Raw genomic sequence first — 18,081 nt, 5'->3', positions numbered from 1 at the left:
GCAGCACGTGCACACTGGGCCGGAGCTGGAACTTTATCCCAGGGCAATCAGGGCCAATGCAGGGTGTGATGTGATCTGATTGCTGGCAGTAGGAGGATGGGTTGGAGGGGCATGGAGGCCCGGAGACCAATGGACAAGCTGTTGGTGTGGCCCAAGTGAGAACCTGAACTCAGGCACCTGGAAGTAGAGAGGAGGGAACCATCAGAGAGGTGGAGAGGGAGAGTGGACGGAGTGGGGGGCCTGCTGGGGAAGGGAGTGGTCGGGAGGAGATGGGAGGGGAAGGGAAAGCGGCCTTATCCTGATGACTGCGGGTTTCTGTACAGGCTGGCTGAGGGATTGTAGAGCTGAAAGCATGGTGAGTGCATGTGGGTTTTGATGTCAATAGTTTGACTTTTCTGGGAACTGAGAAGCTTCCTGAGAAACCTGTCTTTTTTGTTTCGGCTCCCCATGTGGAAAATCTTTCTAAAATCTCCCGAGTGATTAACTCCTCCCCTAGTGATGAGACTGTGCATACCTCTTGCCTGCTGGGCCAAGGCCTGGGCCAGGGCATGGGGCCGTGGCCTGTAGGTGGCCACAGCTAGGGATTTCATTTGGAAGCTGGTTTTAAGAGTTCATCAGTTTTCTTGTGACTTTCTTCCTTCTCCTTAAAGGGTGTAGAAAGAGGCAGTGCCTGTTAGTGGAATGTGCTGTATATTCCAAGGCTGGGATCAGGACTAGGCAGCCTTTCAGAAGTGGTATAAGGCAAGCTCCTGCTGGGCCCCTCTGCCCTTCTTATTTTGGTGAGTGTGGACTGGGAGATGTTATTCCAAAGAACCCTAGATCTTCGCTTTTGCACTTTATAGATGAGGAAAATGAGGCCCCAAGAGAGAGTGGATGAGACTTGCTCAGGTCCAACTGTGAATTAATGTCAGAGCTGGGCCGGGGCCAGGCGCCTCCCTTCTAGCTCCAGGCCCTCCTGTGCTTCTGCAGCTGGCACTGCCTCTTAGAGGAGTGAGGAACTGATGAACCTCTACACAGGCCCCTGGTGTCCCCCCCCTTCACCCCCCAGAGTCAGCTATTGTCCTAAGCCCTCACTCAGAAGCCCATCCATACCCCTTCTCCTGATTGTGGCTGGAGGTGGGGGGCTAAAACCAGGAGAATTGGGTTGGTTCCCTCCTGATGAGGAGAGGAGTGAAGCCCCGTCTTGATGGGTGGAGTACAGTCACATCTCTACTGGAGCTGTTTGCTGAGGAGAGGCCTTTGTCTGCGTTGCCAGGGGAACCAAAGTTTCTGCCTTCTTCCAGGGCTGTGATTGGTTCCTGGTGGAGCTCGAGCTTTGGTGAGTGGAAGTGCCTCTTCCCTGCCTACATCTTCCACAGGTTGAGGGACTAGAGAGATGCTGGGGTGCCATGGAAGCATTGTGTTGGTTTCTGAGCTCGACCCTCTCAGCTCTAGAGGTGATGGGTTTCCTTGTATATTTGCTCACTCGTTTATCCCAGGCAGCATCTGCTCCAGGAAAGCTAGCTTAAGAGTCAGAGGGCCTGTATTTGAATCCTGGCACAGTCATAGGCCTTGGGTAGGTCCCTTCCCTGCCCTGGGCCTCAGTTTCCCTACCTGTAAAAACAAAGGCATGGGGCTAAATTCTCTGGTCCTTGCAGCTCTTTCTTTCCTGACTACACAGCCCACATCCTCTCCTTTTTGACCTCCCATATTCCCATTTGGCCCTTTGCCTGGGCTCTGACCATGTTCTCACTTAGAAGTGCCCTGTAAGATGCAAGATAGAATAGGGAGTTGCAAACAGCTCTTAGCGTTCCCCACCCTCCTCGAGGAAAGTTGTGTTCTCTGAAGCCTCTCCTGGAAGCCCCAATCCTGCAGCCCCTCTTGTCTCAGCCTACCACCTGGACCCAGGCTCAGGGTAATAAGCCGAGGATAGTGAATGATGGCTGCCCTGTCTCTGCTCAGGGTGGGCCTGGGCAGCATGCAGAACAGAGTTTGCTGGGGTGGGTGGGGCAGTTGGGAGAGCCCTGGGTTCCAGGCCTGACTCAGCCACTTGTTGGCCAGGTGACCTTGGCAGGGCTGCTCCGCTTCATTTTCCACATCTATGACCCAGGAATTCAAATCCCACCTCATAGGATTGTTGCAAAGATTGAATGAGACGATATGTCCGCCATACGGGACGCACCAAGTCCCCTTCCTGGGTCTCTCTCCTAAAAAGGGCCAGATTGAGAAGGGTTTGAGGTGGCAGGACCTGTGGTACCGTGTGGCAGACTGTGCATGCTGCTCATTCCTGGCAGTGCCAAAGGCAGGGGGAGAAAAACGTTGTCTTGGGTGGGTGATGTCTGAGTGGGGGAGGCGTGTGTCAGAGTTAATGTTTGAAAAACACTTTTAAGATCCTCCAGGGAACTCAAATGAAGATTTTTCAGATGAGCTGAAAATGGAGCAAAGTAATGGAGCTGAGCTCACTGGCAGGCAAGGGGGCGGCCTAATTGGTACTGACTTGGTCTTGGCCCAGCCACACTCATTATCGCAGGCTGACCGGGAGGGTGGCCCTACATTTGGGCTGTGAACTGAAGTAACTGATGTGAGCTTTCTTGGGAGGGGGGTGTCGTGTAAGCCATCTGGTAATGACTCAGCCCTACTTCTTGTTGACTCACTAGACTGAGGGTCAGAGGTGGCTTCTTAGGTCATTGGCCTTCAGAGCCTGGTTTAGCTTTCAGCCCTGTGACCCGCTCCACCTTGGGCTATAGAAGCAGCAGTCCAGGCGTGGGTGGGTGTGGTCGGAGGCAGGGATGGGACAGTGAAGTCGGAAGTGGACTTTCCCTGCTGTGCTCAGGTTTGTCTGGGGTCTGTGATGAGGAGGGTAGAGAGTGGGAAGAAGGGGGTTCTCAGGAGAAGAAAGCAGGCTGGTGGGTATGTGCGGGTGGGGGGAATAAGTGTGAACGGGACGCAAGTCTGGGTTTGCTTGTGTGGCTGCTTACATTGAGGAGGCAAAGAATCTAAGGCAGTGGTTCTCAACCTGTGGGTCGCGCCCCCGTTGGCGGTCGAACGACCCTTTCACAGGGGTCGCCTAAGACCATCCTGCATATCAGATATTTACATTACGATTCATAACAGTAGCAACATTACAGTTATGAAGTAGCAACGAAAATAATTTTATGGTTGAGTCACAACATGAGGAACTGTATTTAAAGGGCCAGAAGGTTGAGAACCACTGATCTAAGGGAATCAGAGGCTGAGGAAGGATCCAAGAAGCGAGTGGGTGTGCATGTGCATGGGGGGGGGGGTCCCTGTGGAAACACAGGTGGTAGAATTGGTGAGTGATTACGGACCAGGGGAGCCTTGTCCTGAAGACACGAGAAAGTCCTGCTGGAGGCCACCTATGGGTTGCTTGGGCTGGGATGGGTGGTGCAGCATTGCTTCTTCTGGGGACCTGGTTTGCATTGGAAATGCTGCTCCTGAGGACACTCTGAGACTCCTCAGTGGGGGATATGTGGGGGTCAATCATTACAGCCTTCTTGGCACTTGTGTTGCCTTGTGAATGCATTTAGGGGAATAGGGCCAAGTGTCAGGTCACCAGTGCCTCCTGGCACACTGACCCCAGCGACCCCACCTCCTTATTTTTCCTTGGTCTCTGTGGTGCCACGCCCTTCCTTCCCACTCTCCCACCATCTCTCTGGCAGGTTCTCATGTGCCTGTTCCCCCTTCTCAGCTTGACATCTCACTGTGTGGGTTCCTCAGGGCTCCATTGCAGTTTCTGTTCTTGTTTTGTGTGTGTGTGTGTGTGTGTGTGTGTGTGTTTTACTAATAATCTAGGGTTTTTTAAATTATGAAAGTAATAACACAGTACAGAGATTTCTGGAAACAGGAGGAGGAAAAATGTGACTCCCGAGAATTTTGGGGAGGTTGACATGCCTCCTTCCACCTTCATTCCTTTGCTCTTTTCTCACGTGGCTGTAGGCCTCCCTGAGATTCCCACCTAACGGTGTGTGTGGAGCCACCTTCTGTGTCATTACAGAGGATTCCATCAAATACATGGTCCTCTCTCCCCGTCTCCTGCTGGTGGACATTGGGGTTGTTTCCAGTTTTTGCTGTTAGGAATAGCACTGCCGTGAACATTGCGTAAGGTGCTTTTTCTGTATTTCAGATGATGTCTCTTAGGGTGGGGTCCCAGGAGGGACTTCTGGGTCAAAGGCTATGGATGCCGTTCAGGTTCTTGCCAGACTGTTGTGCCACTTTAAGGCCAAGCCTCCAGGGTGAAGGGGCAGGAACTGTTTTCGATTCCTCTCAGGGCTGAAGAGCCTGTTCCTTGTGGGCAAGCACTGCTGGGACCGTCCTCTGTCCAGCCCCTCATTCGCTCTGAGATGGGGGACGGGGCAGGGCTGTGAAGTGAGGCTGCCTAGGTTCAAACCAGGGGCCCCTCTCCACCCTCTTGAGTCTATTTCCTTGGCTGTGAAGTGGGCAGGATGAGAGTGACCGCTCCACAGGGTCGTCATGGGGCTTTATCACCCATGTAAGGCTTGGAAGCAGACAGCATGACACTTGATAGATGCTGAGCCATGATGACAGTGGTGAGGCCGGAACCTAGACTTCCCACCTGGGTGGTCTCTTTTCCTGATGGCAGCCTACCCCTGGGGAGGTAATGGTGTATGGGTGTTGGTGCCCCTGAGTTGGAGAATGTGGTGGAAGAACTGAGCCCCTGGAGTGGAGCTGTAAGGTGGGGCCTCTCCCTTTCCTCCCAGGAACATCCCCTTTTTCTGGGGCACTGCTTCCCCCAAAGGTATCTCTCTGGGTTAGAGTTGGGCGCCTGGTGCAAGCCTGTTCCCTAGAGGTGCATTCAGGATACATTCTGGCCTTGAGGTGGGAGTGTCATCAAGGGCTTCAATCCTGGAGGGAAAGGTGGGCTCCAAGGATCCCTCCACACGTGGCCACATTAGTTGCCTATTGCTGATGTAACCAATCACCACACACAACCCACGTTTATTACCTTATTGTTCTGGAGGTCAGAATTCTGAAAGGGGCCTTATGGGGCTAGAATCAAGCTGTCGACAGGCCTGCGTTCATTCTAGAGGCTTCAAGGGAGAATCTGTGCCTTGCTCTTTCCGGCGTCTAGAGGCTGCCCACATTCCTTGGCTCATGGTCCCCTTCCAGCAGTCGCATCTCTCAAACCTTTGCTTCCATCATCACACCACCTTCTGCCTCTCGGTCCCCTGCCTCCCTCTTTCACTTATAAGGTCCTTGTGACTGATTACATGAAGCCCACTGGATAATCCACAATAATCTCCCCATCTCAAAATTCTTAATCACATTTGCCAAGCCCTGTATGCCATGAGGGGTAACATGTTCATAGATTCTAGGGATTAGGACAGGGACATTGGGGGGAAGGGGCGCATTATTCTGACTACCAGGGTTGCCAATACCAGGGGTCTCTCTGGGTTAGTGGACCCCCAGGTACTGCTGGAATTATACCACCAAACTCATGATGGAGAAAGGGCCAGGGGAATCAGGTCTAGTATTCTGTGGTTGGGGCAGGACATGAGTCTGTGCCACCAGATTCTCCAGGATGAAGGGCCCGGAGGGAGGCCGTGTGCCCTGTGACAGTGTGACGAAGGTGTTCCATGAGGCAGACATCAGCGAACGTAGCCCCTGGCCTTCAGCGCTAGGACTGGTAGGTGAGGCACTGCTACAGGAAACCAAGCAGCCCTGCCCATCCACCGCCTCACCGCAGCGTGTGTATGTGTTTGTGTGTGTGTTCACTCATCTGCGTCTCTGCAGCAATACTCTTGGAAGGGGCCAAGGAACAACTCTTTAAAAGGCCTCTTCTGTTCTTGTTCCCAGCAAAATAATTACACAAGTGACTAATTTTATCCCTAATTCCATAATTACTTTATTATGTAGCCGGTGAGAGGGCCCCGAGCTGTGCCTGTGGCGCCACTTTGGCTGCTGGCCCAGGTGGCCTGCTCTGCCAGCACAGAGCCCACCTCACTCTGGTCGTGTCCCACCATGACGGCAAGGTTGCTCCAATTCCTTCTGGCTGAGTCCAGCGACATTTGGTATTGAGGTCTGAAAGATCATTCCCCCCTCCCCGCCGCCCAGATTTATGTGCAAACATAGCTGCCTGGAGAGTAAGAGCTCATACTTATGGAGCTGTTAGCAAAAGTCAAGAGATCTGGGTTCCAGTTCAACTCTCTCATTAACTTGTTCCTGGAGCAAGTCATTTCCCTCTGGGTCTCAGTGCTGTCCTCTGTAAAATGGGACCGTTGCCAGCTTTAACACGTCCATGATCCGATGATAGGAAGTGAGAGAACTAAAACTTTGAGACTGAGGTCACTTTTTGCTACCTGCTGGCGACATACTCCAATCAAAGCATTAAAGATAATAGTACTAACTGTAGACATCATTTATTGAGTGCTTACTCCATAGCAAGCATTGTACCAGGTCCTTTATATTTTTCTCATTCTATATGCACGTGATTCTATGAGGCAGAAGAGGAAACAGCAGTGACTGGTAAAATAATCTGTCCACCAGGAAGTGGCAGAGCCACGTCTGAAACCTATGCCCTTAGCTGCTGCCCAAAGTTCCTGCCTTTCCCAGAGTTAGGCTTGTAGGGATGACTAAACCCCTGGAAATTTGAAAATGTAAATTTAAACTTTATACAACACATAGGAATGGCAAAGTAAATTGGAGACTCCAGTAGACCAGGGAGTTGAGTGGCCCAGGGTTGCTTTCTAGCTTTGCCACTGGCTCAGTGTGACCTTAAGCAGGTCTCCAGGCCTCAGTGTTCCCATCAGGATGAGGGGGTGGGACTAGACAGTCTCCCAAGGCCTTCCTGGTATTGATGCTCTGATTGTGGGTCATCTGGTCCCCGAAGGTGCTGTGCAGTGGGGGACCAGCCCATGGTGGAGGCAGTGGGTGGGTAGCTGGGTTGGCAGCCATGGTTGTTTCTGTTAGTGCAGTGGGGGACCAGCCCATGGTGGAGGCAGTGGGTAGCTGGGTTGGCAGCCATGGTTGTTTCTGTTCTGTTCACCCTCGTGAGAACGGAGATTGCTTAGACTGCGTCCCACTGAGCATCTGCAGCATCGATTTCCCAGGCCGTGGAGTCGAGAATAGGGAGCCGGGAGGTCATTTCCAGGATGTTCCTACTGCTCCTGCAAGATTACCGGACAACATGAGCTCTCTCAGGGGCTGGGATTGGGCTCTGCCTTGCTCCAAAGACTGCACTGGACTCAGCCAGGGACAAGCAGTGGCTGTAAGTGTGTCTGTGGGGGTCTGTGGGGGCTTCTCGGGGGTGCCTACAGACCTAAGCATAATGAGTAATAAGAGCTATTTTGTTCCCTAATATTACCACATGCAGTGCACTTCCCTGGCAATATTACATTTAATTCTCTTAAACCCACATGAGGTAGGTGCTATGATCATTCCCACTTTACTAGTATAGCCGAGGAATCTGACACTCAGAAGATTAGATCATTTTATCCAGATCACACAGCTAGCCAGGTGTAGACGGGGATTTGGGATTCTGATTCCAGAGCTCACAGTGCGCCCTGAGGTTCTGATACCTCATGGGCTGAAGGAATCAGCATGAGGTTAGGAGTCAGCTGGTTTTTGAATCCCTGCTCTCTGCTTACCATCTGTGTTTCCTCTGGCAAGTTACTTTATCTGAGTTTTAATTTTTTTATCTACAAAGTGGATGTGTTGATACTTGCCCGTTAGGATTATTTTAAAGATTGCTGGGATGGTGATGTGGGACAGTGTGCGGTAGCAGGTCAATAAAGGCCTTTCACCATTTGCCCCCTCCTCACTTCTGACTTCCTTCTGCATCCATGAGGCTCCTGCCACCCTGGAGTGTTCTTCACACATATTTCATAGCTCAGGACCTTTGCACATGCTGCTTGTGGCCTGCCTGGAAGTTGCCATTTCTACCTGCTATTTCTTCTTTCCCTACCTTTTTGGCTTTTATCCTTCCCTGAGGATTCCAAGAAGGGGAAGAGGAATGAGGCCAGATTCTCCCGCAGGCCTGTGCTTCAGTGATTATCAAAACAGCCCCCCCGCGGAGGCAGAATTGTGTCTGATGGCTTGGAAAGGGTGTGCAAGTGCAGTGTGTGTCTCCCCTTCGGATCACTCCATTTCCATCTTACTATGGTCTCACTTTTCCCCATTTCTCTAGTCTTTAACTCTCTTTTAAAATTTTCTGTCTGATACTTTTTAAAATTAAAAACATTTTTTTTTGTGGTAAAACACACACACACACAAAACATAAAACTTATCATCCTAACCATTTTTAAGTGTAGAGTTTGGAGTGTTCAGAATATTCACATTGTTGTGTAACCAGCACTACATCTATCTTCAGAACTTTTTTGTCTTGCAAAATTGAAACTCTATACCCATTAAATAATAACTCTCCATTCCCCTCTTTCCTGGTCCCTGGTAACCACCATTCTGCTTTCTGTCTCTATGAATTTGGCTACTCTAGGTACCTCATATAAGTGGAATCATACAGTATTCGTCCTTTTGTGACTGGCTTATTTCACTTAGTGTAATGTCCTCAAGGTCCATCCATGCTGTAGTATGTGTCAGAATTTCCTTTCTTTTTAAGGCTGAGTGATACTCTATTGTATGTTTATACCATATTTTATTTATACATTTATCATTGGACACTTGGCTATTGTGAATAATGCTTTGAACATGGGTGCACAAAAATCTCTTCAAGACCCTGCTTTCAAGTCTTTTGGGTGTACACCCCGAAGTGGGACTGTTGGGTCATATGATTAGCACTTTTTAAGCCACTATTTATGGTGTGCTTCTATGTTCCCGAAACTGGGTTAAGCACTTGGCATACATTCACTCATTCAGTCCCTTCATCCACTCTATATTGTAGGTCGAATTATCCCCAATTTGCAGCTGAGAAAATAAAGGCTCAGAGAGTTGAAGTTATTTGCTCAAAGTCTCTCAACTAGGAAGCGGTGGAGCAGGGATTAGAGCCCTGACCTGCTGCCAAAGTCCTTGACCATCATGTTGTACTGCCTCCTAGTGGGCTCTCTTTCTTCACCCGTCTATCAAATTTTCTGCCTCTATTGTGTTGCTTCACTCTCTAATGCATGTTCACACTGTCATTCTCTTCCTGCCTTGTGTTATGTTCACTCTCTCCAGAAACCGTGTTTACCCTCTCTGGAAATTTTGAGCAACTTGTATAAAGGTCCTCTGACTGCTAGGAAGTTTTTGTGAATTGCAAACCTACAGAGGGAGGCCTGTAATTTGCTTTCTAATCATAATTCTCTGGATTTATAGCTGCCTCTCTCCCAGCAGCTGACGGAATCTCATTCTGTTGTCATATGGCTTCTGGATCCACAGATGTGACTTCTAAGAGATGCAGTGTGGTCCAGTGGTGAGAGCATATACTTTGATGTCAGACACACTTGTTTAAACCTTTGTGCTGCCATTCATTAGCTAGGTGTCTTCAGCCAAGTTACATCTCAGTTTTCTCATCTGAAAGCTAGGGATACTAGTTCCTGCTTCTGAGGGGTGGTTGTGAGTATTGCATAAACATAAAGTAGCTCTTTTGTTGCTGGTACTTTTATTATTGCTGCTTTAATATTAATATTCTGGTGGGAAGGTTTCATGTATTTCAAAAATGCATAAGTAAATTGGAATTCACTAGCATTCACGCTCTAGGATTCAGCTTCTTTTTTTGTCCCTATCAGCAGATCAGCAGATAGTCAGAAGCTCAAGAAAAGGACAGTGCAGCCAAAGCCAGTGCCCCAGATGTGGAGCTGGGAACAGGCCCAGAATGGGGCTGTGCAGGCTGATTCCATTTCCTCTCCTCCTCTCCCTCACCCCATGTGGGTGCTATAACCCGCATGAGAAGAGCCTGCTGGCTGACCCCTCCCTCCATGAGACCAGCTTCCTCTGGGAGAGTCCAGAGGTAGAGTGGCTCTGCAGGATGTCTTGTTGCTAGGAGACCCCCAGAGGCAGTAAGGACCCGTTGCCAGATGATGATGGGCTGGTGTGGAGATGCAGAGCATGTGGCCCCAGCTAGGCTTCTGTGGGGTTCTGGGCAGGAGATACTGATAGCAACTGTGAGCTCAGCTGGGAGGAGGGGCTCTGTAAGATATGGCTCCTGAGAACCAGGGATCAGGATAACCTGTTCAGTTCTCCCATGTAACTCCTGATATGTCAAAGTCAGCCCTGCATTTGACCCTGACTTGCTGTGTGACCTTTGGGCAAGTTTCGTGCTGCTATACTTGCTGGGCCTCAGGTTCCTCATCTGTACAATGGGTAAATAATATCCTCCTCACAAGCCATTGTGAGGGTTAAGTGAAATGTAAATATAAAGTGCTCTAGAGAAAGGAAGACAAAGTATAAATTTGAAGATACCACTCTTATCATTATAATAATAATTATTATTTCCCTGTTGTAAATGAGGGAATTGGACTCTCTCAGTCTGGATGAGATTCATGGACAGGGAGCCCTGGAGGAGGGGACTTCCATTCTAGAGGCCTGCCTTTAGGGGACTGTGGGCATTGGTTGATGGGGCTTCCAATTAGTGAAACTCCAGGGGCAACTGAGAAGGGCAGCAAAGTTCAAAGGCAGAGGGAGACTTGATAAAAGTGGTGGCTGAAAGAGGCAGTGGGGCGGGGGGGACTCCAGTGAGACTCTAGGAAGACCTTTGAATGGTTCAGACCAGAAGCTGTGAGATGAACGTGATGAGTCTTTCTTGTTGCTTTTCTTATATAAATATGTTCACCACCCTCCCCTCCCCAGAAAATAAGCAGCGAAACAAAACCCAAAGAAGCACAAAAGAAATAATTCCACTATCATAAAACAACCACTAGACACATTTTGGGAGGTATGTTTCCTTCCAGTTTATTTTTTTCTGTGTATGCTAACATATATACATATTTTATAGACATAGGATCATATGTTACATACTATTTTGTACCTGCTTTCCTCATTCTGTATTGTTATGAACATTAGTACATAGAAACATACCTATCTATGATATTATATTTTTGCTGCTTAGTATATCATGTCATGTATGTATCACTATTTATATAATGTAGCTATGATTTTTGGACATATTAATTCCACTTCACTCTGCTATACAAGACAAAACTCTTGTATACAACATACAAATGTTCTTATAGCTATATCTTTGTGTATGTCCATTGCTCCTGCAGGATAAATTCGTAGAAGGGGAATTTTTGGGTTAAAAGGTCTGTGCACTTTTAAAACTTATCATGCCATTTTCCAAAGTAGCCTCCAGAAAGATGAAACCAGTAGATGGCTGCATTGACCTGTCCGAGTTTGCCCTAGGGTGCTCATTGCCTTGATTACCAGACTGGGGGTGGCTGGGTGGGAGTTTCACTCTGATGGACTGGGAAGGTGGGAGAGGCAACAATCTCTCTATATAAAAGTCTAATATGCAAATTGTCCCCTTGGGAGTTCAACCGGGAGACCGGGTGTTCGATCGCTTGCTATGATGTGCACTGACCACTAGGGGGCGACGCAGAATGAAGGAAGGCCCCGGCTGGCAGCCTGAAGGCCCTGATCAGCCCTGATGGCCGGCCAGGCCTAGGGACCCTACCCATGCACAAATTTCGTGCGCTGGTCCTCTAGTAGTCACTATAAAGGGACTTTTGCAGAGAGAGACCCATGGATGGCTTGGTGGAGGAGCTTACCTGGTACAGGATGTGATTTTCTGGGCTGCGCTGATCTGACCTGTATTGGTCAGGAGAGGCTGAGCTGGGCTGGACTATTGGTCTGGGTAGGCTGCACTGGCTCAGGCAGCACAGACTTGCCCTGGTGTGATCCTAGGCTCAGTCTGGTGTGACCAGCATGGCCACCAATCCAAGACGTTCATTCTTGAAGCTGGAACATCCACGTAGTGTATAGTGATTCATCAGAGCTGGTGGTGGCAGCAGTAGCTCTGACAGGGTGGAACTGCTCTCACCCATCCTGTCACTCAGCCTCTAAAAATAACTCTTCTGTTCCAAGTGACCGCGCCACCAGTGTCTGGAGGCACAGTCCTTTGGCTATGGCTAAGTGGGAGAGGCTGTGTGTGTGTGTGTGTGTGTGTGTGTGTGTGTGTGTGTTGGGGGTGAGGGGTGGCCAGGGATTTGGGGTGGGGGAATGAGAGACAGTTCAGGCTCCTCTTCTCCCCTCTGTCAGCTGGGGATGATCTATCTGTTGGGGAAGTGGCAGCTGATAGGGGCAGGGGTGTCTTTCAGGACGATGTGATCACTCCCTGCTGAACAGGGAGAGAACAGAAAGAGGAAGGAAACTATAGAAGCAGTATGACAAGGGTGGGGCTGGCTCTGGGAGGAACTCATAGCATTTAGCTGATCAACAATTGAATCCTACAAAAGCCCATTTCAAATCTCACCTTTAGGGTTTCCTTAAATTAAATGCAAATTTGGCTGACTTTTTTTTTTTTTTTTTTAAGCGCTAAAGAGAGAAGGAGAGAGAGAGAGAGAGAGAGAGAGAGAGAGAAATGAAAGAAACATAGGCAACCTTTTTGTGCACAGGACGATATTCCAACCAACTGAGCCACCCAGCCAGGGCTAGCTGACTTCTTATCATGGATGATTAGAAACCATTTAGCCAAGGATTCTTAACCAAGTGTCCATGGACCAGGGGATGATCAAAGCATGGACTTCATGACATCTCATGATGCCTGAAATTATAATAAGTGTGTGTGTGTGTGTGTGTGTGTGTGTGTCTGCATGTGTGCCCATATGCATTTTTCTGGGGAGAAACTCTGCAGTTTTTATTGTATTTAAAAAAAAAAACAGGCACACACACAAAAACAATGACCCCATAAAAGGTTAATAATTACACTAGTTCAACCCCTCACATTATAGGTGAGAAAATTGAATCCAGAGAGAAAGTGGCTGCCTGAGATTTCATAGTCAAGATCAAAATCCAGGTTCCTTGATACCATCCTCCCCTGACTAGTCCCCTGAATCAGGATCCAGCTACAGTTTCCCATGCCCTCCTCTTGGCTCGCATGGATCTGACTGAACAGACTGGAGGCTTTCAGTGGCAATGGGCCAATGAGAACTCACTTCCAGACATGCCTGTTCCCAGGAGGTCTTGTAGGGGAAGACTCATGGGGCATCTCCTGACTCACTTCCTTAAAGGGCATGTTAGCTCCACATGTTAAATCCACCTCTTGTACCTTGATGCTCACACCTGGCAGGAAGTGCCCCTGCCCCTTCTGACATTGGGTCTGGAGAAAACTACTGGTAAATGGTGCCCTGGGGGTGGGTGGGGGTCTTTGGAAAAGTATCTGATGGATAGGCAGGAAGTCATAGCTAATGGTAAGAGGTTGATGCTGGTCCACGGTATGTGGGAGGAATTCAACTCAGGGGAGTTTAGATGAAGTGGCACGTGAGGATTAAACATGATAACCAACATTCACTGAGCACTTCCTATATGCCAGGCACTTTTCTAAGAAATGTGAATGTATTAATTCCTTTAGTCTTTACAATAACCACGTAAGGTTGTTATAAGGAAACTGAGGCCCAATGAGATTAAGCACAGCTAGTAACGGCTGAGTCAGGACATGAGGCCAGATCTGCCGACTCCAGTCACTCTGGAACCAGCATGGGCTCCTTGCCTCTGTGCTGGTGGATCTCACACTTGAGTGTACCCCAGAGTCATGAGAGGATTTGTGAAAGAATAGGGTGAAGATACTACTCTGAACCCCTCAGTTTCTGATTCAGTAGGTCTGGGGTGGGGCCTGAGGATTTGCACAGTTCCCGGGTGATGCTGCTGTCTTTCAGGGACCACACTTTGAGAGCCCTTGCTTTCTGCTCTCCTGCTTACTCATAGGAAGAGATGAGCAGAGGGAAGAGAAGTGGTCATTGATCTCTCTTGTGTTATTGCAATGTTCCCCCTGGGTCCAGGCCTCGGCCACCCTCCTGTCACCTACGCTTCACTGGGGACAAATTAATCTTCCTAAAGCCCAGCTCTGATATGTCAAGCTTCTGCTCCGTCTTCTGGGCTCTCTGCTGTATGTACTAGTGCAGTCCAGTAGAACTGTCTGCAGGGACGGAAGTTTCTTTATCTGCACTGCCACTATCCACACGTGGCTGTGAATTTACCTTTTCTCAACTTTAGTTAATTTAACTTTAGTCACATGTAGCTCGTTGCTCGTCAGTGCAGGAAACCACTTGGTATGCCATTCGAGGCTCCCGTGTGCCTTTCCAGCCTCGGCCTCAGCCTCATCCCAGGCTGTAGGCTGAGGTGTTTCCTGACTCGCGCCTGCACTTCCCAGCCCTTGTTTCTATTAGCTCCTCCGTCTAAACTGTGCTTTAGTCCTGCCTTTGATGCTCAACCCAAATGCTACCTCTGCCTAGGAACCTTCTTTGACACCCGCTCCGCTATAACCTCTTTCTCCTCTGAACTCCTAAAACACTTTATCCTTTTCTTACAATCTTTAGTCCCTTTTGCCTTCTATTGCAGCTGGCTGGTGGCAGTGCTTTTAAAAAAATATATATTTTCATTAATTTCAGAAAGGAAGGGAGAGGGAGAGAGAGATAGAAACATCAGTGATGAGAGAGAAGCATTGATCAGCTGCCTCCTGCACACCCACACTGGGGATCGAGCCCGCAACCCGGGCATCGAACGGCGATCTCCTGGTTCAAGGGTTGGCACTCAACCATTGAGCCACGTCGGCTAGGCTGATGTCAGTGTTTTACTTCTTTCCCTAAGCTGTGAGTTTTCGGCGAGTGTGCCTGTCTTCCAGCTGCCCTGTTCCCTAGCACAGGTCCTTCCAGGTGCATGGGGGAGCTCCCTAAATCCCACAAACCTTTGTCCTGGTACATTGGGGAAACAGATGGATAACATGTCCTTCCTGCTCCCAAGCTGCCACAGGCCTCACAAGAGTCTCCTGATTCACACCCAGAGAACCATGAAAGCCATTGGTTATTTTGGGCAGGAAGATAAAAGCCACAGTGGGCCCAGTTGGTGAGGGGAGTCCGGCACTAGCTGCCCAGGCAAAAGGCTGTGTTTACACACACAGGCAGCTTCTCTGCCCAGCCTGGCCTGGTACGAGGCGATGGGAACATCCAGGCCTTGCTGCCTGGCCACCTTGTGAAGTTGGGGATTAACCAGTGATGCAGCAGCTGGTCCAGCCGTCTGGTCCACACAGATGGGTGGATGAGGAGAGGGCTGCAAAGACCGCAGAGCAGTGCAGGCTTCTGGAAATGGTCCTTTGGCTTAGTGGCACCTGGGCTGGGAATGCAAATACAAGAATGTGTATGTGCTCTGAGCAATGGACAGGCAGCAGGTGAAATTTTGCCCTGGCTAGGAGATTTATGAGTTTTTAGAGCAGTCTCTCTTGACACGGAAAGATGATTGAAAAGAAAAATCAAACAGCTTTCTGGCTTCAGACTAATACTAAGAGTATTTAATACCCCCAAAACTTCTAGCATAAACTCATCTCTGGGACAAAACATTAAAAAAAATAAAACTTTATTGAAGTTATAATATAGATTCAGAAAGGTACACAGACCATAAGTTTACATGTATTTGTATAACTACCCCTCCGCCCCCACCAGCAAGAACTGAAACAGCCAGCATATCCATAGTAAATGTGTGTTACAGCAAATATATGTAGGATTAATGGTGGAAACAGGCTTTGCAGTCAGGAACACCTGGGATTGAATCCTGCTCCCCCGCCCCTACCCACTAGCAGTGTGAACTTAGACGAGTGACTTAACTGTTCTGAGCTTCAGCTATCTCTCCTGTAAAATCGAGGTGGAATATGTCATCTCTGCCTTACAGAGCAGTAAGAAATTAAAAACGGAAAATGTATGCAAATTGCTGGGCACAGCTCCAGCACGTCATGGGGACTCACAAGCTCTCTGCGATGATGATGTTGATGGATGGTGTCGCTGCAGCCTCCCCGGCACACGGGGCCCTAGGCATACACGCAGAGCTTTGCTTCTTTGCCTCTCACGGCTCTCAGCCTTTGTATGATACTCTCTACGGCCTCTTCTGACGGCAAGGAATCTGTAATTCTGTGATGATGCAAATCTCAGCTGACACTCCAGTCACCTGATGGGAGGATGGGTGGACGTCTGTATCCAGTGGGAATGTGGCCAGATCTTTTGTATTCAGGCCCCAGGAGTATGGCACCCAGACCTCCTAGGGGAGGGCTGATTTCCCTGTGGCAGTCAGAGTGGAGTGTAGCCAGGTGGAGTTGGATTCTGCAGAACTCAGCCCTGGGAGTGTCCTGGCACCCTGGTGAACGAACCCCTGACTCCAGCTTGCCCCCTGGCCTCTGGCTCTGGGAGTGCAGATGTGTCCCAGGGGCATACACTGTGCACATATTTTGAGCTGGGCACTGCACTGGGTAGGGCTAGAGGGCAGAGGGCAGGAAGGAGGGGAGAGGCCAAGCCGTTCCTTCCAGTTGGGAGGGGTCATTGCAAAGAGGAGGGGCTCCGGAAGGACTTCCTGGGGGATGGCTGGAAGAATGGCCATGGGAAAGGGAAAGAGGAAGAAATGTGCAAACGCAGAGAGGCAGAGCCATGCTGTACCCTTGAGGCCCAGAACCATCCAGTTTAACAGAGTTCCCCACACAGCCTGAGGATGTGGCTGAGGAGTCAGGTGAGACCAGGCTGTGAATGGTCTGGAGCAGGGGTCCTCAAACTTTTTAAACAGGGGGCCAGTTCACTGTCCCTCAGACCGTTGGAGGGCCGGACTATAGTTTAAAAAAAAAACTAGTCGGCTGCTAAGCAACAGGCAGCGGCGGCAAAAACACCCGGCGGGCCGGATAAATGTTTTCGGCGGGCCGTAGTTTGAGGACCCCTGGTCTGGAGAGTCAGGCCGAGGTGTTGGGCTTGCTTTACCAGAGAATGGGGAGCCGCTGAAGGTTCTTGCTTTGAGAAAGCAGACAGAACCAGATCCTCAAGTTGCTCAGTGGAGACCCACAGTGTTCTTGGCCAAAGATGGTGGCCTAACGTTCAAGCCACTGGAATGGGCTGTAGGAGCCTCTGGGATGTCCAGACATGTGCAGCATGTGGGGATGGGAGTGTGGGGTGTGGGTGGCGGGCTGTGGGTACAGAGGAGGAGGGGGAGGGAGAAGGAGGGAGAGAAAAAGGAGGGGGAAGGGTAGAGGGAAAGGCAAGGCTCCCATTTTTGAGAGGCTGCAGTCTTGTTGGAGAAGCCAAAGAGCTTCATGACAATTGAGCCCCAGATTCAGAAGTGGAGATGAGTTGTGGGGCCAGCAGGGTCAGGATGGTTGGAGCATGGGTGAAGGCGGGGGGCGGAGGGGGAAGGGGATGAAACCTCTGGAAGCTTTGGAGAGACTGAGGTCACCGAATGCTAACCCCTTTGTGGGTATTATGTCCTCCTAGGAGCTCTGAGATGTGGTGCTGATGTTATCCCCGTTCTACAGAGGTGGGAACTGAGGCTCAGAGAGGTTAGTGCTTTGGCCAAGGGCACACAGCTCCTGTACTATTAATGAACCTCCCCCATCCCTGCCTCTAGTGCCCTCCCCCGAGGTAAATGTTGCACTCAGGAGCTTCAACACCACCATAGTAGATATGGAAAAGTGTAGCTTTGTCGTCATTCCACGCACAGTATGACCTAATGCAGGAGCGCGTGGTTCCCACGCTCTGGGTTGGCAGATCCCTGGGGATTGCAATGCTCCCTGGAGGGGACTGAGGAGAGGATGTAGGGGCCGCTGGAGGGAGAGGTCCCGACCAGCTGGGTGTTACACCTGTCCACCCTGCCTGCTCCCTTCAGAGCAGCTGCCCGAAGGGCCTTCCAGAGAGTGTCAAGGACTAGTGAGAGTAGCCTTGCCTGGCAGAACTTCCCAGGCTCGTGGGTCATGCTGCTCTGGAAAGTTTGGCTCTGGTAGCTTCCTCCGGAGGCTGGCCCAGCTCTCCGCTGCCTGGGGCTGCAGCTCAGCCCACCCAGGCCTTACAGCCCTCTGGGGCCAAAACCAAATGCCCTGCAGCTCTCTTGCCCTGGAATACCCTCTTCTCAAGATCTTGCCTTTGTCCCAGCTCCATTTAGGCAGCCCCTCCTCCTGGAAGCCTTTTCTGAGCCCCATGGGCTGGGTTAGGGCATATTGCGTGGAAGCCTGTGTGATCA

The 18,081-nt window shown here is 49.9% G+C and overlaps 1 long non-coding RNA gene across 1 annotated transcript in view; it reads left to right on the top strand.

Annotated features, from left to right (window-relative positions):
* Positions 1–17,405, top strand: part of LOC102258665 — a 44,077-nt gene extending 26,672 nt beyond the window's left edge. The window contains exon 3 of the long non-coding RNA XR_314349.2: positions 17,340–17,405. This is a non-coding gene — a long non-coding RNA (uncharacterized LOC102258665). The remainder of the gene's footprint in view (positions 1–17,339) is intronic.
* Positions 17,406–18,081: the final 676 nt, after the last annotated feature.

The sequence above is a fragment of the Myotis brandtii genome, unplaced genomic scaffold (genome assembly GCF_000412655.1).
Source record: "Myotis brandtii unplaced genomic scaffold, ASM41265v1 scaffold61, whole genome shotgun sequence".
Classification (NCBI taxonomy): Eukaryota; Metazoa; Chordata; class Mammalia; order Chiroptera; family Vespertilionidae; genus Myotis; species Myotis brandtii.
Note: the sequence above shows the minus strand (reverse complement) of the source record. Positions and strands in the feature narration are given on the sequence as shown.